General features: G+C 38.3%; 1 protein-coding gene across 1 annotated transcript in view; it reads left to right on the forward strand.

The window, feature by feature from the left end:
* Positions 1-3861: 3861 nt before the first annotated feature.
* LOC139728861 (zinc finger MIZ domain-containing protein 1-like) overlaps positions 3862-24125 on the forward strand; it is a gene marked incomplete at its 3' end in the record, with an annotated part of 313304 nt that continues 293040 nt past the window's right edge. Inside the window, exon 1 of the mRNA XM_071639801.1 lies at positions 3862-3944. The remainder of the gene's footprint in view (positions 3945-24125) is intronic.

Raw genomic sequence — 24125 nt, forward strand, 5'->3', positions numbered from 1 at the left:
AAAAACAAAGTAAAACAAAGCCATCATAATAAAATGTGGGTCCCACATTTTCTTCGGATCGCTCTGTTTTGGGTATCTCAGCCATTTCAGAACCATATTTTCATCAAATAAACTTTGAATTCCTCTTGGAATTACAGGCTCTTTCATATTTCGAGGTTTCTCATTATCTAACCAAAAATGTAAGAAACCTGAAGTTAGGTCTCAACCAGAACTATATGATCCCTTTAATACCCACTGAATTCAATTCTGTCTAACACTCCGTTCACCCAGTGAGGTACTAGTCTCGTTTAATATCTCCTTGGTTCGCCCAGCAATGAAAAATTCAAACACTATACAATTACATTGACTCCTGACAGATTTGACTATAGAAAAAAAAAAACCAAAAAACATTCAGGTTATATATCATTGAAATACTATGGTGCAACACGAAAAAGATAATGGCACCCTGTACTGAAGACTTTCAAGTATAGACAATATAGGTGATCATACTCTGCTACCAGCTTTAACAAACCCAATCACTTGGCTGGTGTCTTTCGACCAGGTCCCTTCATCATTTTCCTCTCTCCGAACTCTCGACGCCGGGGCACGGGTAGACGCGCCGCGAAGGAGAGAGAAGAGTATATTGAGACAATGGAAGAGAATGGTCCGTCTGTCCCGTGGTCGTTGCTAACCCGTACTTATTTCTCACCTTCTTGGAGGCCATGTAAAGAACTCAAACTCAAACATGCGTACTCATCCTAAAGAGTCGAGAAAATGGGGGAAATTTTATATGCGGTGGATTCAAAATGATAATAAAATGTGATGACGTCAGACCTTATACTAGAGAATTATACAGCGATCACTGAGCAATAATTATTTTTTCCACTGATTTGTGTGTCTATGCGTAGATGCATAATAAATATCTGTGTACTTGACTTGAGACTGAGAGTGTGGTGTGTGTGTGTGTGTGTGACAAGTGCAGACCAATAGGCCTATTGCAGGGCTCCACACTAACTATTTTGTTTGGTGGCCCGATGGGGCCACCAAAATCCTCAATTTCAAAGTTTTGGTGGCCCGAAAAAAACAATAAAAACATTTAAAGTCCTGTGTTTTTAATGAGTCAAACATCTAAGTTTTATCATAGTAAGAATTGGAAGTTGGACATATCTACTCATAAATAAACCTCAACAAACTCGCAACACTCACTCTCAGGCACTCATTCAGTCCTTTTCATCCATCCTTTAAACAAATTTGACTGCTAATTTCCGGCGCAAAAAGTTACGAATTTATTGACATACTTTTCAAAATTTTTGGTGGCCCGAGGCGGGCCACTAAATTTGCCCTTTTTTGAAATTTGGTGGCCCGACTTTCATTTTTGGTGGCCCCGGGCCACCGGGCCACCGTTAGTGTTTTTGTTTTGTTTCATTTTGTTTTGGAAGAAGCACGTTTTAATATAAATTTGTGGGTTTAAGGGGACGGGGAGAGTGATGAAGGTTTATAGATCTGGTTTTTCTTGTAATGGAATCAACTTTATATCTTTACTGTCAGTCCATAAAATATCTTATTATTCAATCATTTTCAGCATCGACTATTACAATTTGAGTATGTACGCTGGACCCCATGGAAGACCAGCTTAGCGTAGCTGAATATGGGCTATCCAGCCATCTTCTCAGATGGAAATGAACAAACAAACAAACAAACAAACAAACAAACAAACAAACAAACAAACAAACAGTTGAGCAGAATGCTTCTCTTGGGACATTTCATGAAGCGTTTTGTCAGATATTTCTTCTGACAAATTGTTGTAAGCTATTCAAACATTTGCATCTGATTGGCTGAGAGCAAAATAAATTTTCCGACAACCCAAACGCTTCATGAAATGCCCCCCTCCCTTGTAACTTTGGGGTAATTTCTTTAACCCTGTTTGTGCTTTGAGTGCCGGGACACTGTTCAAAGTCCCTTGCGCAGAAAGAGCTGACCAAGAATAATCATGTATTGTCTGTGTTGGTTCTCTTTTCCTTTATCTAGGAGGCAAGTGCCAAACCGTTGGGGGCATCCTTTGCTTTACAGTTGCAGGCAGGATTGCTTAGCTGTTTCCACCTTTTGTAAAAGTTTGGGAAGACAAGATCGGATTTTGAACGGTCTAGTCTAGGCTGAGTACTTTGAGTCCCACACAAGTGATGCCCACGCAACTTCGAATCTTCGAATGAGGAATGCGGGATTGATTGTAACTAAAGCAGATGGGCCCGGATGTGTCCCATAAGAAAAACAAGGAAAAGTAGAAATTACGCGGTGCGTAAAATATGTCCCCGCCGGAAGTAGCATTTAGTATCAAAATGTACTATATAGGTCAAAAGATCAAGGTCAAAGGTCAAAGAAGTCAAAGGTCAACATTCTGTGTAGAAGTTTTGAAGCCCTCACCTAGTGCCATCACATAAAGCAAACGGAATCGAAATCCGGATAGAAATGGCGAAGGAGTAGCATTTTGTAGCCAATGTACAATATAGGTAAAAAATCAAGATCAAAGGTCAAAGAAGTCAAAGGTCAAAATTCTGTGAAGAAGTTTTGAAGCCCTCACCTAGTGCCATCACATAAAGCAAACGGAATCGAAATCGGGTTAGAAATGGCGAAGGAGTAGCATTTTGTAGCAAAATGTACAATACAGGTCAAAAAATCAAGGTCAAAGGTCAAAGAAGTCAAAGGTCAAAATTCTGTGTAGAAGTTTTGAAGCCCTCACCTAGTGCCATCACATAAAGCAAACGGAATCAAAATCGGGTTAGAAATGGCGAAGGAGTAGCATTTTGTAGCAAAATGTACAATACAGGTCAAAAATCAAGGTCAAAGGTCAAAGAAGTCAAAGGTCAAAATTCTGTGTAGAAGTTTTGAAGCCCTCACCTAGTGCTATCACATAAAGCAAACGGAATCGAAATCGGGTTAGAAATGGCGAAGGAGTAGCATTTTGTAGCAAAATGTACAATATAGGTCAAAGGTCAAGGTCAAAGGTCACGACTGAAATTCTGTGTAGAAGTTTCAAAGCTCCCATGTAGTGCTATCATATAAGGCAAACGGAATCGAAATCGGGTTAGAAATGGCGAAGGAGTCTCAAAATTGGCTCATAAATGACAGAGTAGCAGATTGAAGATTTTGATCACACACGGACGCACACACGGACGGACGGACGGACGGACGGACGGACGGACACACGGACACACACACGTACGGAGCCCGTTTCATAGTCCCCTGCTCGAACTCGTTCGGCGGGGACAAAAACACACAACAACAACAACAACAACAACAACAAAACACCAACCAACCAAACAAACAAAATCCTACCATCTACAGAAGCTGGAAATCTGTATACAGTACTCTGTGCAGTCCTAGAAAACTTGTACAATAATTCAGCGAAGAAAAAAAAATAAACAAGAAAGTTTAAGGATCAAGACTGAAGTGCTAGTAGGGCCTGTACTTCCCCGTAAAAAATAATCTGCGGAAACGTGGACCTGTCGTACTGGCTAGGTACAGCCACATTAAGAGTTCTGTGGGTACAGCACAGGTGGGTGACCAAAATCACCTTCTTTGCTGAGAGCTATAGCGCCATCATTTGTTTTCAGACGTGTATTGTAAACTTTGTTTACCAAATTAGTCTTGATTGCAAGGTTTTGGTAAGATATAAAACACATTATTTTGATATTTTCATCAATTATATCCTTTAATTTTTTTAAATATATCATAAAAGCAAAATTAAATATTTCAAAGAGTATATGATATGTTCTTGCCTAGAATTTATCTATAAAATTTAATTTAATATTATGACACTTGAAAAAAGACTAAAATATGCCAGCTGCTCTTTTTCGCACATGTGCTGTGTTGTGTTGTGTGACCCCGTCTGCTACGTTCAAGTCGGCGGTTAGTACGAAAACGTCGAAACAAAGTCGTCTTCTGCACATGACTACGACTCTTACGAGGTAAATACGCAGTATTTCTCATGCATACGAGGGTGAATATTATGATAAGATGTCAAAGTGGGTAAATCCTTGTGTTTTGTTTGTGTTTTAAAGGTACAGAACAAGCGAACCGCCACTTTGCTAGATCTACATCATAATCGCTCGAGTGATCACGCGAGCGAGGCAACGACTGTATACAGTACGATTGAGTGATCAAGCTGATGTGGTGATTAGACCTATTACTGTGTGATCGATAATAGATTTAGTTGCATTGTGATCTACTGTATCTGTTTGAACCGATAGTACTGACTCGTAGGCTCTGCAATAAATGCTTCTGTGACTTATGAATCCATGTAGTGATTCTAAGTGATGCATGAAGATACTGTTACTGAATTGACATGATTTGACACACTTCTTCACTGCTGAGCCTGAGACTAGAGGTGACTAAACCAGCTAGGTCTTGTAGCTAGTACAGTGTAGAAGCATTTGTCAAGAACGTCTGAATTCACATTGTGAATGTGGCAGCTAGATCTGTGTACACAGCTGTGGCATTGATGTTTCCAACCAAACAAGCATTGCCTGATTCAGGTGCCAGCACTGAGTTATTCTTTCCTCAGGCTAAATCTGCAATATTCTTAGCAATGACCAATCCCTTGGCTAGCTGGGGTAGGGGATTTTTTTTTTTTACCGGTAATCATTATTTATCATGAAGTCTGCTACTGATGGGCAACTAGAGTTCTATCTTCTTTTAATTCATGAATCATAATGAATAGATGTCGTTGATCGTTGTTATAATTGTGATGCACACATGCACACAAAACTTCATCAATATGGCACAGCTGAGCAAAAAGTAGTCTTGATCAAGTCATGATTTGAAGAATTGATCAATCCTTTATGAACATTGGAGATAGCTATACAAATTGTAGATGTGATATGTAGAGTAAAACCCCCAGTTTTTGGCCAACCTCCAGAATCCGGACACTTATCACTCATCACAAGTCAGCAAATTCTATTGTCACAACACACGTATATCACATCGTTTCACCAGGGAGGTCTCGCCTCCCTGGTTTCACATACAGGCACTCTTGTTCACAACAGGAAGTGCCTCCAAAAATCCATCTAAGATCCCAAATTTTGCTGTCAAAAATGCAGAATCGGCAAAACTTTTCCAAAGCGTGTGCGAATTAAGTCCCGTGTTAAGAATCAGGGTCGCCGAAAAAGGGCTAATAATTGAGAAATATGCCGATCTGTTGCGAGATTTTTCGCTTATCACAAGCAAGCTCAGAGTGTGATGGTATCCCCAAAAACACAAAAGAAAAACAAAATGTCTGTACGTGCCGACGCAGTGACTAAATGTACAGGAGTTGAATGCAAGTGCCGACCCGCCAGAATTCGGATACCAATGTCTCCGATGCAACCTTGCACCAACAAGGGATGGTGCAGCGCATTTTTCAGTGGCCTCGTACACGCATTGACATTGAATGCGCACAGTGTGCGTCCAAATTCTGGGGGATTATCAAGGTGATAATATTTTGGGATTTTGTGAAATTTTATAATGTACCGGTATTTAACAAAATCAACATTGAGAAAAAGTTGTTTGATAAATTTAACATACATTGTTGTAGATATGATTTTGTACCAGGGTATGTATTATTTGAGTGGAATAAATATTGCAGAAAAGCTTAAGTGTCCGAAAACTGGTGGTTTTACTGTTTACTTTTAATATCCAGCTTATAGCAGTCAATGCAGTAAATCATTTCACAGTGAGGAAAGAGGAAAGTCATTATTTACCATTTGCAGATGAAACAGAAACCCAGCATTAGTGCTTTAAAATAGTTCTAAAATGTGAGTTAGGGATAGAGACAACCACTGTAAAAAATTGAATTTTTAGGTAAAATCGATTTAAGTATTGTTAAATGTACAAAATGTGAACAAAAGTATATAATGAAAATGTTTCCAGACTAAACCGTCTACAGTTACGGTTTACTGAGAAAAATACAGCTTAGTATCTCCTTATATTTTAGGCATTATCGCGAAAATTTTATATGATAGGATGTTTTGTGGTAAAACAGACCTACAGGAATATGCATTAAATGTCATATCTTTAAAAATTTTTAAATCACTGTTCCCAAAAGTGAACAGGACCTTTTAAAAAAAGTGCAAGTCACAAAAGAAACAAGGCTAACTAAGCTCACTGTAGTGATTTGTATAATGCATCACACTGTAAATGCACTTTGTGAAGTGTGAGGTCTTTAAAGAGCCAGTATATTATATTTTTCTAAATCATTTGCAAGGTATTGTGTGTGAACTATGACTGTGTATTGATTAATCTCACCAGAGTATACTGCTGCCTCATATAGGAATACATCACAGCACCTTGATCATTTTGATTCATGATTTCAAGCCAGTGAAATTCATTCAGATTTTTCATTGTCTTTCTTTTGAGTCGATACTGAGTGTAGGTAAGACTCAAATATCCATTTTGATTGTTGCTTTCAAAAGTCAAAACAGTGTACTTGCATGTGAACTCTTGTGGACATTTTTTTTCAACTTTTGTATTTTTCATTATTTCAGTAACTACCAGGTATTTTGGTGGGAACAAAATCTCTACCAAATGAGAGCCTGATCTATTTGGATTATTGATGTTATCTATGTAATAAGGGATGTTCATCCCAATAACGAATTGTTAAATCTGAAATAAAAGAAACAGCTCAGAAAAATGTTAAAATGTGAGTAGTGCACATAGATATGTAATGGCAAAGTTATAACAATGTGAAACATTGTGAAATGTTAACATTTTATGGATATATGTCAGAATGTGGATGATTCAGCTCTGTAAAGTTTGAGAGAAATGATGTCTCTATGACTCTATTTAAGATAAACTTTACAATTTTAATTTTGGTAACCCTATTTCTCAAGATAAAGAGCTTTATTTCTCTGTGGAAAATGGAGGGGGGGGGTGCGACTCTCATTTCCTTTTCTGGGATCCATTAAATATTAGAATGTTTAACACCTCAGAAGTAAAATCCCTCTCCACATGAAGAAATGCTAATATGTGAGGTGTTTGTTTTGATTTCAATAAATGGTTGATTTGTCATTCTCATAACATTTGATCTTATATTGTGTTGGTGCTAATGCAGGTAGTGACAATTTATGTATACTGTAGTCTGTCTTTGCTATCATTTTGTTTCCTTCATAATGGGAAAAAGTGGCCCCGTATTGCTTGATTATTTGCTATTTATGATCGATCATGGCATTCTCCTAATATTGGACGATTAATATCGATGGCAAGGTTCTAATGCACATTGATTATAGAACTTGTGTTATATCATTATTCTGTCAATTTCAGACTGAATGAATTTTCTTGATTTTCTGAAATTGAGTATCAGGTGGCAGACATCCATGGCATAAATCCGGATGCCTGCTTTATTCAAACTCCACTCACAATACTTAATATTTACTCAACCAAATGCAAAATCAATTTTCTGAAATGAACATTGATGGCATAGACAGTCACAGTACAATTGTCTTTGCATGATTCAATGCGATAGATTGTTTCCATGCCTGCCAGTAAGTATAGCATGGAAATGAATCTCAAGCAGCCCTCATGGACCTTGGACTTTAGATATGAACCAATCAGGAACACTGCTAATGATATGTCAAACATTTGTCAATATGAGTATGGTAGGCAAGCTTGAGACTGTCAAACAGTATGCATAATGGCAAGAATAATACTATTTAAGAAGTGTATACCTGATGTCTATTTCTAGTATGTTCAGCTACATGCTGATTGCCACTTATTTTTTTTTATGTGACCAGGGAGGTGTTAGAGATGCACGAAGGAGTGGAATCTCTGCGCAATTTGTGCAAATTTATGCGTAGGTTCTGTAGATAATAACAAGTGAATGCTAGCATTTTACTAGCTTTGAGGTTCCATGCTCCATGCCACTCTTCCATCGAATCTGGATATATGAAGACCAAAGAAGAAGTTCTTGATTTTAAAAATTTTAAGCTGTACTTGTGAGGAAATGTTGAAATTCTGGGTGGAACTTGGTGATAATCTTGTACGGAACAACTACTTCAAGGTTTTCTTCAAATCTTCTTGTTATTAACCCGTTGAGGACGAGTCCCCGAGTATACTCGGGCAGGTGTCTATGGGAAATGTGTGTTGTAGCGAAATCAAACCGTCCTCAACGGGTTAATACCCCTGGACCGAATGAAGAGAATTGGTATCTTATTTAATAAAAAAGTCAACATCTAAATGTCTTGTGCTAATTTGTGCATAGTATTGTTGGCCAGGTTTAGCGCTTGAATATTAAGTGTTTCGAATTATGTAATTGGCTAATGCATGTTTCTGCGTGTTTAGTATCATTTTACAGTTAAAAAAGTACAATTTGTTACTGATTTTCTTTGCGTGTCCTATATGCTTTGCACACTGCACAATTGCTGCTGGCTAGCCACTAGGTATATAATTCTATTTTGTGCATAATAATGATAATAGTAATGATAATGATGATAATGATAATAATAATAATATTGATGATGATAATAATGATGATAATAATAATAATAATAATAATAATAATAATGAAAATAATAATGAAAATAATAATGATAATAATAATGATGATAATAATAAGAATAATGATGATGATAATGATAATGATAATAATAATAATAATAATAATGATAATGATAATAACAAATAAATAATTTTCATATAGCACTATATGTAGTTACAAACTACTCAGAGCGCATGCTGCTCTCTCCAGAAGAAATGTTGTGTTATGGCTTCAGTGGTAAATCCATTCATCATGTATCATTACCTAAACTCAGCACAGACTACCATATTGGTACCACAAATACACTCACTCTAATCATCCACACAAATACACTCACTCTAATCATCCACACAAATACACTCACTCTAAGCATCCACACAAATACTGCACACACAGATATGCTAACATTACAAAGAAACTGTTTACCTTGCCATTCAGGGTACCTTGTACCTTTGTATGGTATCACTTGTCAATATTGCCATTCTTATTGTGTTTTGAAATCACATACCATCACAGTAGGGATACAAATTTTCCGTACACTGCAAGTGTTAAAGTTCAAGAGCTGAGGGCATTTGTTTTGTGTTATTTGAATGCAAATGATTTTGATTACATCTTACAATGGAAGGGATATTATTTTGTCTTTGATGTGAGAAAATAATGTTCTTGATATGTCATGCACAGAATGAATAAAGATTATGTCTGCAGAATGTGAAATTATTAATTCATTGATATTCATATTTGAAGGATTTACTGTATAACTGTTATTTTCTTTTACAATAGTGAATGAGGAGGTCAGGGACATTTTTGCAAGATGTTGTTTTAACAACAACTTTGATACCGAGGCTATCATAAGTCCCCTAATGCCTGTCAGTTCAAAATAATTTTTTTTTTGTGCTGTAAAACTTTCAGTCCAACAGTGATTTGCGAAATTCATGAAAATTAACCTGTTGAAGACTAAATCATCTCATCCTCAAGGGGTTAAACCCTTGTGAAAATAAGATCTTATACAGTGGAAACTCGATATAACGAGATGGTCGGGACCGAGTCGTTTTCCTCGTTATAGCTGATATCTCGTTATATCAGTAGGCATAAAAGAAAGCATAACATAAAGACATTAATTTGCACACGTGGGACTACCCATCATCTTTCAATCAATACTGATAACTTGGTAATGTGTGTGAGGTAATTACTCACCTTTATGGGTAAGAAGATGTTTTTCTTGCCAATGAAATCCGATATCAAGAATCTTTTTCTTATTAATTGTAGATGTTTGAATTTGTAAATCTATGATATAGCTTGCGATTGTGTGAAGATCGTCTGTGGATTGGTATGTGGTTATGGTATGGGTGTGTGTTGTGTGTGGAAAGCTCGAATATGGTCTGCACAATGCTGTGTGTGTGTGTGACACATTCTGTATGTACATTATGACTGCGTGTGTGTGTGAAGATGGGGAATTCCCGACGTAGAAAGCCAATCACAGCATCAGATTGCCTCACACTTGCTGAACATCATGATGATGTCATGCATACGGCTGTCCCACCACATTTTCTGCATGTATCAGTGCGCGCAAACACACACTTACACGTACAACATGCGGTGCTAGCTGTAGAGTGAACTGAAGAAAATATGTGTGTACCCGTACAAGACAGTTTTTGGCGCATCGAGCTTTACAATCTCGGAACATGATAGCACAGGCGAAGTAAAGCTTTTAATACCCAAAGACATTTTGCTTTACCTCGCTATAACAGGTTTGATTGGCTATGTTTTTCTTTGTTTGGAAATCACAAAAATTTATCTCGTTATAGCAGTTATTTCGTTATAGCCGATCTCGCTATAAGAGTAGCATTTTACATAGACTTGTATGGAAGGAAATTTGGGACCGGGAAAATTTCCTCGTAATAACCGATATCTCGTTATAGCAGTGTTCGTTATACCGAGTTTCCACTGTACAGTATACTTTTTATTTCACAAGCAACTTCAAAATCACTTTGATGTCACTGCTAGTGCTTCTCAAAATTATAGGAGATCTCATGTAAAGACACACTGAAATGAGAATTACTTCGGTCTCCTCATATCTGTTTGCCATAACCTGCTTTTTTTTTTTTTGCATTACACAAAATAACTTACAGATTTGTGGTATACTCATTAACCCAATGTTGGTTACAGCAGGTTTCTATATGTTTTTATAGAAGCAAAACAGCTTGTACTCTGACTTGACTTCTGTACAAGCCAGTTTCTCTGTTGTTGTTGTTATTGTCTTTAGCTTGTATCATATTTTTTTAGACCAACATTTTGTATAGATTATATGAATAAAAAAAATAATCTCCATCTTGTTGTACATGATGTAGGCTACCAATTGGTGTGATGTCAAAGACAGAAACAAAGTTATTAAAACATGCCTTGCTAGAAGAAGATATCTTAAAAATAACAACAACATTCAGACATAGATATCAGGGTATTACAATATTACTGGCCTGCTTGCCAAGTGCAACTAAAGCTCACTGTTTGACAAGTAAAATGAATGGGCATTTAATTGCATGATAAAGTTATACGGCACTTGGCTGAATGCCTCTTTGGGTAACTAGGAGATCTTTTTTTTTCTCCCTATTTATGCCCTTGATATTTGCATTCTGTTCACATAGATGAGTCAGTTGCAAATGGATAGCTAGAATTGTAATTGAGAGCAATTCTAATATATTTTATAATTACTTATATCTTATTGTATGATGTCAGATATGATATGTTTTTTATGTGTGTGATTTTGACCGCAAACTAACAGTCTGCTGTGTTCAAAACGTGTGGCCAGATATATTATTGCGGTAGAAACGGAAAAGTGGGCCTTTAAGCCTGCATTGAGAGGCCACCTCTGCCACCTCTGTAAATGAGCTTTCCTTCTTCAAATGTCATTTATCCAGACATTTGACAAATTACTCCTTGCATGTCAGGAGATAATTGAATTCGCTGCAAGATTAGATTTTCAATTCTCTCACAACACAACCTGGGCCGCACACGGAGATCAGCGCAGTCATTACATGAACAACTTAGAATGAAGCTCTGTTGATTTATGCTGGACACGGTGTGATACGCACTCGTTGAGGGCTTCAAGTAAACTCTGTTTAGTGCCGTTCAGACAACTGTGTAAATTTTCCTAATCAAATACTCCCTCTTGAGTGGCCAGCCTGTGAGGGGTCGTAAATTGAGATTAGTTGAGCTTGAGAAATTTAATTAAACAGATCAGTCAGTCGACATTTTGTATTCAGCAGAGTGTTTCGACACCTATGCAAACAATGTCTTGTGGACAAGGCTTGCCTGCGTGTATGCATTGTTATTGAATATGTGCGACCACAGCATTGAGATAAATATTGTTCATTGAGTGGCAAGATATGTGTATACCCTACTGCATTTGAGCCAAGAATGCTCACTGCTCTTTAATTGCATGTAATAATGTTGTAGTTTTGTACAACTACAGTTTTGAAGCCACGTCTGTAACACAAGGCAGCAATAAACATAAATGTCATCAACAACAACAACAAAGCCAAACTTACCGCCAATCAGGTTTCAAGAAGGTTTGGATATCATGCATCCGTTATTGATGACATTTTAAAACCTTCCATAATTGACTTAATGCAAAACACCATGTTTGTAATGTATTAAAATTCACAGGTGTTTCTTTTCAAACAGTCAAGTAATGAGCCTTTTTTTTTCATTTACCTGCTCCCTCAAACTAAGTTTCTGAGGCAAGAATGCACTCAACATATGCTACTTGTTGCTAAGAAGGGCAAGCCTCTGGCAGGCTTTGTGGTTGTCAAGTCAATCCTTCGTGACTACGCATGCATAGAATTTGCATACATTACAGAAATTATTCAAATTCATGAAATTCTTCCGTCGAGATGTTTTCATTGCAACTGATTGACAAATTGCCCTACATCGACGTAAATAAGCACTGAATTGATCAGTGTTTTAGTAGTAGCCATGATAAAAAAATCATGGGCGTACAAACTCGAGCAGGATTCGAACCTACCACTTCCTGATCACCGGACAGGCGTCAACTCCTCTAGACCACCGAGCTTTTGCCCAACAGCAAGTGTTGGTTATAATCCTTATAGCATGCAGCGGGTACTGCGTAATTATTCAAATTCATTAAATTCTTCCGTCTGTAGGGCAATTTGTCAATCAGTTGCAATGAAAACATCTCAACGGAAGAAACTCCACGACCTTGTGGAGACCTATTGGTGACCTACCAGAGACATCATAGAGACGTCCCTGCGACTGAGAAGATGTCTTTCTGACTTCCAGACGAATAAGTTGTTTCTTTGTGTGGAAACACCCCAGACATCACCCTGGAGTCACCTTCTTGGTTTTTTGATCTTTAGAGTCGCATGAGTCATGAAGATTGATTAGTCGCAGTAGTTGCGTTGAAGTCTCCAGCGGTGAGATAGGCCCTTTATTTCCCCCATGTAAGAGGGCAAGTAGGTGTGAAGCACCATGAAAGCAATGAGTCTGGAACATAAACTAATAGGGTGAGACAATACAAAGACGATACAAAAATTTATTTAGGAAAAGCAGAATAGGAAAAGGTACTGAAACAATAGAAAATTGAAAAGGAAACTTTGGTTATAGTGTTTCATGTCAAATGAGTCAACTTACTCTGAGATGTGAACCGTGAACTGCTGAGTTAGCGCCAAGTTGCAACTTGCTGGCAAACCTGGGAAGTGTTTTAGACGGAGGAGAAACTATTGATCTCCTCTGAAGTCATGTGCAGCACCACAATTATGCACCTAACTGCAAGTGGTACCTGGGTATCAGTAATCAGAACTAGTGCTCTCACAGCAGAAAAGACCTCCCCTGCTGCAGTTCGCTCTTTTGCTTTCAGTGTGTACACTGGCAACAGTGAATGTGTGTGCCTTAAAGCAACTTTCATAAACTAATTTCATTTCAATTTGTGCATTGCAAGGAGAACAATAATGCATGTGCATAACTCTTAGTCCTTTCCTAAAATGATATTCCAAATAAATTCTAGTATTTTGTTAGGAATGTTTACATTAAGATATAGCGTCTGATGCTAATGAAATGTGAAACTTTGTCTTTGCCTCCATATTTCATCTTGGAGTTACAGTGGCACTAAGTATGGCTTCTAAGTGCAAATGAATGTTAGCCATCACATTGTAATGTTCTAGAACCCAAACATGTGTTTGTATAACCTCCAAGATCAAACTTTGTTTCCTCTACATTACTTACATGCAGATGGTGATCCTTAACCTTGAGGATAAGCTCTATGGGGTGCCAAGTGTCACATGGTCGATTTTGTAACAAAATCGACTGTGCAACACTTAGCGCCCCATAGAACTTATCCTCGAGGTTAGCTATCCTGGAGTTTAGGGATCACCATCTGAACATAGCTAATGTTGAGAAAAAGAAAAATAGGATACCATGCAATATGCATAGTCTCAAAGTATGGTGTACACTTACGCAAGTAATTCATGAAAGAGACGAAAATGAATTGAATTTTGGAGAAATGACTACGTATTTACAGAGGAGCTCAGTAGAAAATATTAGTGTAGTGTTGGCTGGTCTTGAGGGGAAACAACATTTATTGCCTGAACTAGAATCATATTGCCCGAGTCTGGCAATACGATTCCAGTGAGGGCAATCTTTACGATTTTGTTTTTTTCAAATTTCATGAGTCAACTGAACTGCCCCAAAATAGTAACCACAGGAACACAAATTCCCTGTATATTGATTGTCTCCAACTCTGGAAATCACAAGCTTTGCTTTGATATGTAGTTCTCATTCCATCACTGCAATGGTTCTTGATTGCCAATTCAACCACCCATGAATATTTTGATATTTCTGTGTTCTTATAGTTGCACCAGTTCTGTAGAGTGCTACCTTTTAGCATGGTGCTGAATTTGCAAAAAAAAACAACAACAACAAAACATTACACACTGCAAATTAGTCAAGGGTTACCATGAGTGGCAACTCGTGAAATATTGTTCCCAAGGCATGCTATCTTTAAAACCACTATAAAGTGGGATGAAGAATTGGTAAGATGGGACATATATATGTGACCAAGTATTCATGGGAACTAGAAACTGTATAAAATTCACTGGGACATATTTGTCATAGAGTGGTCGTGTGAACTAGAAACTACCGTATGTAAAATTCAATGACAGTATGACTAATGTAGTGAGGAGTATGACAAACAACAAACTAACAACCTCACAGAGATCAAATATCAAGTTTTAAGAAAGGCATGAAAACAGTATTGTTGGATAGCTCCTATGTCGTTGCTATAGACAGTGCAGCCAGACAGTGCAACCAGATTTAGAGCAGTCTTGGTAAAGCATTCCTCCATAAAAATAAACTACTGTGTTCTTTTACATAATTAGGGCATTGATGCAATTGATTCTCACACATCTACTTTTATAATGGCTGTGCACTCTCGGGCATACTATTATATAATAAATAGCATGTAAGAATAGCAAAAAAAAAAGAAGAAGAAGAAGAAGAAGATGAAGAACTTCTTCAGAGGCAGTTAACAAATAATGTTATTCTCTGACAGATGAAATACCTTAGTACTATGAATGTACATGTAAGGTACCAATTTATAAAGGGTTTGACCATTGTAATTTGATTTACATCAGAGGAATGAATACCCTGTGATTCACTCCAATATGTAGTAAGAAACAGTACAAGTGACAAAATGCAACATGCAGTTCTTGCCATTCTTTTTGGTAAGATCTGAATTGATTTTGTCTCTGATTGATGTTGGTTGACAACTTAGACTTGAGGATCATGTCAAATCTTCATTTTTTTTCTACAGTTCAACAGATCTTTTTGTTTCATGTAATTTCCATGAAGTGTGTAAAGCAGGGACATTTGATTTTTTTCTAAGGTTGTTATTAGGTCATCAAGAATATTGCTTTACTATTTTATACACCCCAAATAAGGGAGCTCATGAATTTAGTAAGTTGAAATCTAAGGTAGATCCCGACATCTTGTAAAGCACCCTGAAAAAAAAAAGAAAATCAAAACAAATTCCAGTCTGGTTTTTGGAAGTGGAGCATTAAGCAGAGAACCAAAATCATTCATTTAGAATGATGTTACATATTTAAATACAAGTACTGAGATTGATGACAATTCTGGGAAGATCTGTCGTACAAATGGAAGAAGGGGAACTGTATATGCCGAATATTTTGCGAGGTTTTTATTTTCTCGGATTTCACAAATTGTGCTATTTGCGAATTTAAAGACTTGCAAAAATATTGACTCTGATCCCGACATGAATGTGATGTGCACATATATAGTTCTCTGTTCATTACTGTACCCCATGATCACAAATTTAGCCACTTGCGAAATTGTAGGAAAGTCCGATTCACAAAAATTTAGACTCACTAATAGCGTATACAGTATATCATGGAAACAAGTCCCTCCCCCAGCTATACTGGTATAATTAAGGGGGCATGCTTGGTGTGGATGGTCCAGTTTATTTCCTCTGCAGACCCATTATTTTTGCATATTACCAACTCTGTATTGCTGGCCAGACTTTGATTTGGAGGAAGAAAATGGAAGGAAGAAAATGGAAGGAAAACAAAAGGAATGATCCCGAAGGAGAGTCTCTCCAATGTTTCACAGAGTCTTTGTCTCATGTATAATCACCACTGAATCCCTTGATGTTAGACCTGATGCAATGTGATATTGTCTGAGATTGCTCCTTTGCTTTTCATCTGTTGAGAATGATAAGGGTGTTAAGTCTGCCACTAAAGCCATAGTGTTTGAGGCACCTCAAGGTCCTTATCATTCTCAACCAACATTTTGTAATAGAGTACGTAAAAGTAGTTTCTTTCGCGTTGGATTTATTCTAGCGCTTTTCGCGCTTTGAGGTCAAACCACGAATGTAACATCGCACGAAAATGTTTTGAACTCGCTGCTTGTTACAATGCTATTGCGCACATGCACACACGGAGATTCCGCGCATTGAGTGTATTGATGCTTAACACACACACAGCGATACCGCGCAATGTAGGTACAAGCATGTTATAAAGTACTTTAGTACTCGAGAGACGGGATTTCATGTAAGCCTGCCTTTAATTCTAATTTCTATTTAATAAATAAAAGAATAATTGTATTATAGTTTGAGTTTTCATGTGCAAAATAAAACAGTTTTTGCCGACTGTGAATTCACAGATTTTGCCAACCGCGAATTTAAACGCACGCGAAAAAGTCGGCATCAATGGAAACCGCGAAAGTATCTGTACGCGAAAGAAACCACTTTTACAGTATAGACATCATTCTTCTTTTGTATGTAGCAACCAGAAGAGTATTTGTTAGCTGTCATTGGTTGTGCAATGCAGAAGTGAAACCCATGTGTGTATCAGACAATGATACATGTACTTGCTCTCCTAGATTATTCCCTTCCCTCCCTTTTTGCAACATTGCATGTGAGCACATGACTGTTACTGTCTTCTTATTAGCATTTGAGGGCAACAATGGCTTTGGTCCACTGTGCCTCGAGACAAAGATTTTTCCCTTCTTGTTCGCAGCTGTCGGTATTGACAGTGTCGGGGATAGAACATTTTTCCCCAGCAAGGCTGAAAACTTGCCTGCAGACGGAAAGATGCAACACCCAGAAATCCAGGGGTGGCCTGATGAGAAGAAGGGGAAAATGTAGGCCAAGGGGCTTGGCAGAGAGATGACGGGAGTGATAGCCAACGGCCGGTCGCTGTCGCGTGATGAATTGGTTTCGGTCCACTGGACACATTTATGATATGCACTTAGTACGGAAGATAATATCCACTGCTCTTACCATAAATCATTCCATTTTTTCGTTTTTTTTTTCTTTTTACCTTAGTTTAGCTTTCATGTCCACTCTTCAATTGCTGAGCTTTGCTTTGCTTTTGCTTCATTATCTGCCGCTCACCTCCCTCTGAATTTTTATCCTGTGCGGAGAAAGTCAACCCCCTATGCTCCTCCTAGCCCATCTCCCACTCCGTAATGTCTGGTTCATTATTTCTCAATATTCTTCACTCTGATTCAGGTTTTTTTTTTTCCTTTTCTTGCTTTTTGTTTTGTTTTTGTTTTTGCTCGTAAGGTAACTCTATGAGTAAGAAAAGAATCCTGGCCATTTATCGCGAAGCAAAGGGCTGCATGAGATTGATGAATATTTCACGAGATTGAAACAATTTTAATTGGTTCACTGAGACAAGCCATTTATACTCATTGAAAAGGGATGGTTTAAGAAAGGAAGAGCAAGAGTAAGGTGTGAGAAAGAGAGGAAAGATTAGCTATGACTTGTTGTATACGCCATATTTTTCATGGGATTTTATTTCCACACATCCACACATTCCATACGAGTTGAGCGCTATTCGTGAATTTAATAATGCACGAAAATATTGACTCTGATCCTGACAAATATACAACATTCATTTGAACATTTGTCCATTCATTCCTCTACTCCATGATCACGAATTTAACCATGAAATGGACAGGAAGTCCTAATTTACAAAAATTTAGCTTGCTAAATGCTTTATGATGTATGACAGTACTCCTTCAAAGCAAACAAACTAGTAATGCTCATGGATGCACAGTGGCAGATCAAAACAAGCCAGACATGATGCACATGCCAAGAATAAACAAATATGCACTCAGCGAATGCACAGACAGCTACTGTAAAACACAATATTTTTGCGGCATGAAATTTTCGCAAATTGGAGCCGACGGCCTTTTTCGCGGCATGAAATTTAGCAAGTTGCCTCTAATGTTCAATGTGTATAGCGTAGACAAGAACTTTCATGTGCATTTTAATTTTTTGAATCTTTGCTCGCGTGAAATACAAAATGCATGCGATCATTCCTTGTTGTACAATACGCCAAATTTTCACAGATCATGCTGGTTCTTGTGACTGAAGTAAACAAAATGTATGAAGTCATTTGGTAGGTTAATGTGGTAGTTCTTCATGCTTGTCAATTGCCATGTTCAATTATTAACCCGTTGAGGACGAGTCCCGAGTATACTCGGGCAGGTGTCTATGGGAAATGCGTGTTGTAGCAAAATCAAACCGTCCTCAACGGGTTAAGAATCCATTATTTTCCTGTACTTTACTTTTGTAACTTTTTCGTATAGTCTTCTCAAGAAATGCTGTATTTGGTGGGGGAGGGGCAGGGTGAGTGTACTTCTCTTAGTGCTCACTGAATTTCATTACCCAGTACCATGACAATTACAAAACCTCACTGAGGAGTTTCCAGCAACTGCATGGCAGTCACCCCTATCATTATGAAACCGAGTTGTTTTGATGCTCACTGCTGCTTACACGAATGTTGTGTGCCCACAACGTAACTGCTTCATGTGTGACATTCAGAATACAGTGTAGATGTATTACCAGGTCTGAACAAATCAGGATATTCATGTTACATGGCACAGCATGCATTTGTTTGTGACATTACCAGTACAAAGAGGTTTTTTGTCACAACGCATCAATCTTGGTACATGTAATGCTTTGTGACAGATCTTCCAGAATTTCAAACAAAATATGGTCTGTTTACTTCTGCATTGTTTTGAAATGAAACTAAAACATATTAAAATACTTCATTAAAAATCTTAAAAATGCTAAGCAAATGATCATTCACTACGAGGGTGATGTTACAATCTAACATCACCGAGCGATGATAGACTGTATCCATTGCAAGAGAAATAGGAGATTATTATTTGCTTTATATCCCACATTGATTGACAAACTTGAGATTTGATGAAAATCTTTTCTATCAACCACGCAGATTTTTATTTCATAATGGTGCTGAATATTACGACACATGCGGTACAACCGCGGCCCGCGGCAGTCGTATGAACGACAATAATTTTAGATCTAAGACGATAACAAGAGATACTGATGTATCAAGAATTATGCAATGTGCGCGGATGTGTGCCACTAGAACTTATTTGCGCATCTACCAAACTTGGCCGTGGCTGATGGATGCGAGTGATACGTTTATCGATTGCAGTGGCGGATATGGCAAAAAGTGGTAACGAAAAAGTACATCACATAGTGATAATACCAAGGCATGGATATTGGGAGAAAAACATCTCTCAGTCACGTGTTCCAAATTCAAGTGATCCCATTGTTCAAACATACTTGTGTAGGATATAAAAGTAAATATCCTTGTGCAAGTTCATTGGTGAGCATATGTGACCCACTACAACAAAAGGATCCTAAAGTCGCTGACGGCCGAGCCGAGAAAATCGAGTTTGAAGTCACATCATCAAAATCAGTCAAATAATCGGATTTCTGTTTTCGGCATAATTTTGTAGTCTAATGTTTTGTCCATCATCTGCCGAAATTTCGAAGCTAAATGATCAAAGGAAAGGCAAGAAATTAGCGTTTTCTGGGCCATGATTTTCCGACTTTCACTGTAAGAGAAACGTGTCCAAAGATTTGGATTTAGCGCCGCAGCTAGACTCCGCCCCGAGCAACGAGGGAATGATCTTATTGGTCAGTGCGTGGCATCCTGATTACCGATTGGTCGTGCGTAGACCGCTGGCGCTAAGCTTGACTGAACATGGCGGAGGTCGCTAGGAGCATGCCTTCTATTGTCAAGCAGTGAAAACTGTCTCGCCTCCCCATGATCATGGTAGCGTCGGGAGGACAATTTTGAAGGCGTTTTTCTCGAAACTCTGATTTCCTCAACCACTTGACATGCGCTGATAAAATCATCGATATACCTGCAACCGAGTACTTTTATGAGTTGTGCTGTATATGAAATTAAAGTTGAAGAGTACGGGAATAATATCATGCCATTTTCAGAAAATTGTCCTCCCCCGACTTTCGGATCCTTTTGTTGTAGCGGGTCACATATAGGCCTAGGGCATCATCCATGATACTAGTTTTCAGTTGTGTTTGATTTGTGCTTTTTTTTTTTGTCAAGACTCTCATGTTGTCATGTCACTACTAGCTTTCTTGAATGTTCAATTTGTCTATTGCCCAATGAACCTGCCTAGAAACCTTGTTTTCTATGCATATGAGGGACTAACATCCATTAAAGCTGCTGTGTTGTGATGTGAGAATTCATCACCCTGGCAATGTCTCAGATGATGGCCAAAAGTGGGAGGTCTGTATATTCACAAAAGTGGGCATCTCATTGGCTTGGAGACTAGGTGGCGACCTAGTGACGACTCGAGTCTCGCTGGTCACGGAGAATTCTCTGTGACATCTGTGTGATATTTTCTGGAGACTAGCCTAGTTTCCATGGAGTCATGAGAGAGTTGAATATGTTCCATTTAGTCTTGGAGATGTCTTCGCAATGTCTCCTAATATTTGCAGCCAAGTCACAGAGACTAATTTTGTCAGTGACATCTCCGAGATTTCTCTGTGACCTTGTGGGTACTCATGGCGACTTACCAGCAGTGGTGTGGAGATGTCATTTAGATGTTTCCGCAGTTAAGAAGACATCTCTGAGATGTTGCGGCAATGTTCTGCCAACATGCTCGCAACTTCTTGGCAAATAAGTTGTCACCTTTTTTGGAGACGTCTCATAGGAAAGTCACCCTGGTGTCACCTTGGTGAGAACGCAAGCCATTTCTTTTGGTCTTTCATATGGCATGAATCATGGCGATGCCTGCTCCAGTGAGATAGGCCCTTTACTTACCTTTTTGTGCCCAATCTCAGCATGTTTGAATGTTACGCATAACCCAAGTGGTGTTACAGATGCATCTCATTGCATGTTGAGCCAAAGATTTAGAGGATGGTTTGCTTAGAAATGCTTGCTGAGACATAACTGTAAGGCCTTGGACTATTAAATTGAATATGGTGAATGTTGTGAGAACCCCCCCCCCCTCTAAACCCCATCTATGGGATATAGTAAGGTTTTGCATTTGTGTCAATGTGTGTGTATGTACATATCATTTGTTGTCATATGTATTGGACCTACATCTATACGAATGTTCTATATGGGTCAGCTGTCAAAAAAGTGGGGAGTAGATATAGTGAAGTAAAAAAAAAATTGAATCTGTCCCTCAAGTTTTAAATGATAATTTTTTTTTTTAATTTTAAGATGTGACATAATATCACAATGATTGGCATATCCCAAAGTGCTTGTAGCTATATGTTGTACAATCACTCAGTGTGCAAAGTGTGATCATCACTATAATTATTCAACAACAATGCAGCCAAGGTCTGCCTTAGCTCTGTAACTGAATTGATTCCAGGGAGTGGGCAATTCGTGGGGCTGTTTTAAATACTGCATTTTCTGTCCTCGCCATTCATCCTATTCCTCCAGAGGATTGCCAACAGAAGAATGTACAATGTCCCTGTGTGTGTGTGTGTGTGTGTGTGTGTGTGTGTGTGTGTGTGTGTGTGTGTGTGTGTGTCAGTTCATGCGTGTTCTTGTGTGTGAAGTAGAAATTTAAGCCAATACAGCTAATTTTAGTGTGAGGCCAGCAAAATTATGGAGACATGAAAGACAAAGAAATGGAGGGAAGGGGGGGGGGGGGGGGAAGGAGAGCTTGGAGTAGGAAGATCAGAGGGGATAGAGGGAAAAATAGAAAGAAGGTACATTGAGAATATTGACTTTCTAATTCATCATGAGTGGTTTAGAATGTTTAAAATGTTAGGTAAAGGAAACATGATCTGTAATCAATAAAATGTTGATGGACATACACAATAATTCTAACACACCTCACATCCGCGATGCCAGACAAATTGGTTTCTCAGATCGTCTGTCTGTCTGACAGACTGGCTTTCATATGTTCAGGATCTTGGAAAATATTAATGATTTTTCCACAAAAGATGGTGAAAGCATATAACAGGACAGTATTGATTCATAATTATGCTGGAAAAACATCCAATTATAACATCAGCACTTAAAGGGCAGGGGCAAATTATAGAGTTTTGCATTTAAAGGTTATACATGATAGAACGCTTAAAGAAATTTTACACAGAGAATATAAACTGTAAATCACTATTATCATGACTAGTCTAGATGATTACACAATTGACGGCAAGGGAAATGACACAGACAGAAGGCAGGAGACATATCTGTTGAACACAATAGTGAGATTAGAATGTTCCTCATCAGACGCGTCTCTTGAGGAACATGATATTGAGATGAGACTGATCTTCATTGGGCCCAAATCTGATTAGAATGGAAAAATCCTGGTGTAATTGAATAATAACCTCAAGAATTATCCATCAGTACAGCGTCCTAGACATTTATTTGGTGTTCTGTTCCGGACCGGTTCTCCTTCCAGATCAGGTTCGATCCTCTCTTCTTCCTCCAGCTCAATGCCACATCCATCCCACTCTACGACCCCCCTCCCCTCCCCCCCCCCCCCCCCCGCCCCCACCAGTTCCTCATCCTCCCGCCATGCTCACTCGTTCATTATGCCGTAATTTGAGCCGCTCTGCCATGGAGAAGATAAGTCATTGAGGTGCACTTGATTCCGTCACCGCCATCCCATGTTTATATCGGCACCTCGGGCAACGTCTGCGCGGAGGGGAGAGGCTGACAATGCTCGGCACATCGCCCGAACAAGACACGAAACATCATACAGTGTGATGCAATGCATGAGTGATAGGACGGGGATAGTCATTAGTGCGTGCCGTCAACACTGCTCACTGCAGCAAGGGAGAGAAATGCTCTTTATTGTGCAGCCTCGCTGCAGTTAGTGGATGCATGTAATGTATATAGGGCTGCCATGACAGAGGCACATTTTGGAGCATTGATGAGAGTGAATTAACATTTTTTGACTTACAATTTATGTCCTTATGGTATTAACACCTATACTTTACTGTCTACAAATTACTGTTCTCACAATCATGTACATGCATGCATATGCATGCACACAAAGTCAATTCCTTCTTTTTCTTTTTTTTTTGTAGATCAATAGATCAAGTGCAGTTTTATTTTGTGCATTAGAGGCATACATAGATAAGAATTAGCATTAATAACTCATACCCTTATTGCAAAGGAATTTGCTGTGCACTCTCTGATGAAGGAATTATCTCCACTGTGCATCAATCATGCCCTGGGTCTTTGTTTGGAAGAGCATTTGCCCATTTAAAATGCTACCTGTTGTCAGAGATTGAGCTATGACAGGTGCAGTTTAATGGATTGAAGCATCAGTATTAGTAGATGTAAAAGAGGAGTATTCATCACAGTTTGTGATAAAATGCCTTGCTTTAATGATAGCTTTACCTTAGCCATCTGTAGCTCAGCCTTGTATTTTACTGCGAGAGAAAAGGGTGTCTGACGTAGTATATATAAGATAAAAAGAAAAACATTGGTTTATAGTGTTTATTTTGACATGAATAGCATTTAAAAAAAAATATGAATAGCATAATGTAAATGGCAACAATATCCTTTAATTCCTGGATAGATCTAATGGAGGGTGAGTACAAAAATTAGAGTCTCAAATAAATAGAAATAGAGTAACATAAAGAGTTGGAACATTAACTGAAGTCATTCCTCTAAACCAGGAGCAAGAGCAAATTAATAGAAGAAAATTTAATAAGAATCTCATCTTGATGTCTTAAAAAGTCTGTGTTTAGGGGTCATTAATAAAAACCTGTTAGTTTGAGATGGTGTTATCTTTGGAAGTGAAGCAATTTCGATCAGACCTCTTTAAAAAATGAATAAACTAACACTGGTGT

This window comes from Diadema antillarum, unplaced genomic scaffold, assembly GCF_040938485.1.
Source record: "Diadema antillarum isolate AM-2024a unplaced genomic scaffold, OU_Dant_1.0 seq00000203_RagTag, whole genome shotgun sequence".
Lineage (NCBI taxonomy): Eukaryota > Metazoa > Echinodermata > Echinoidea > Diadematoida > Diadematidae > Diadema > Diadema antillarum.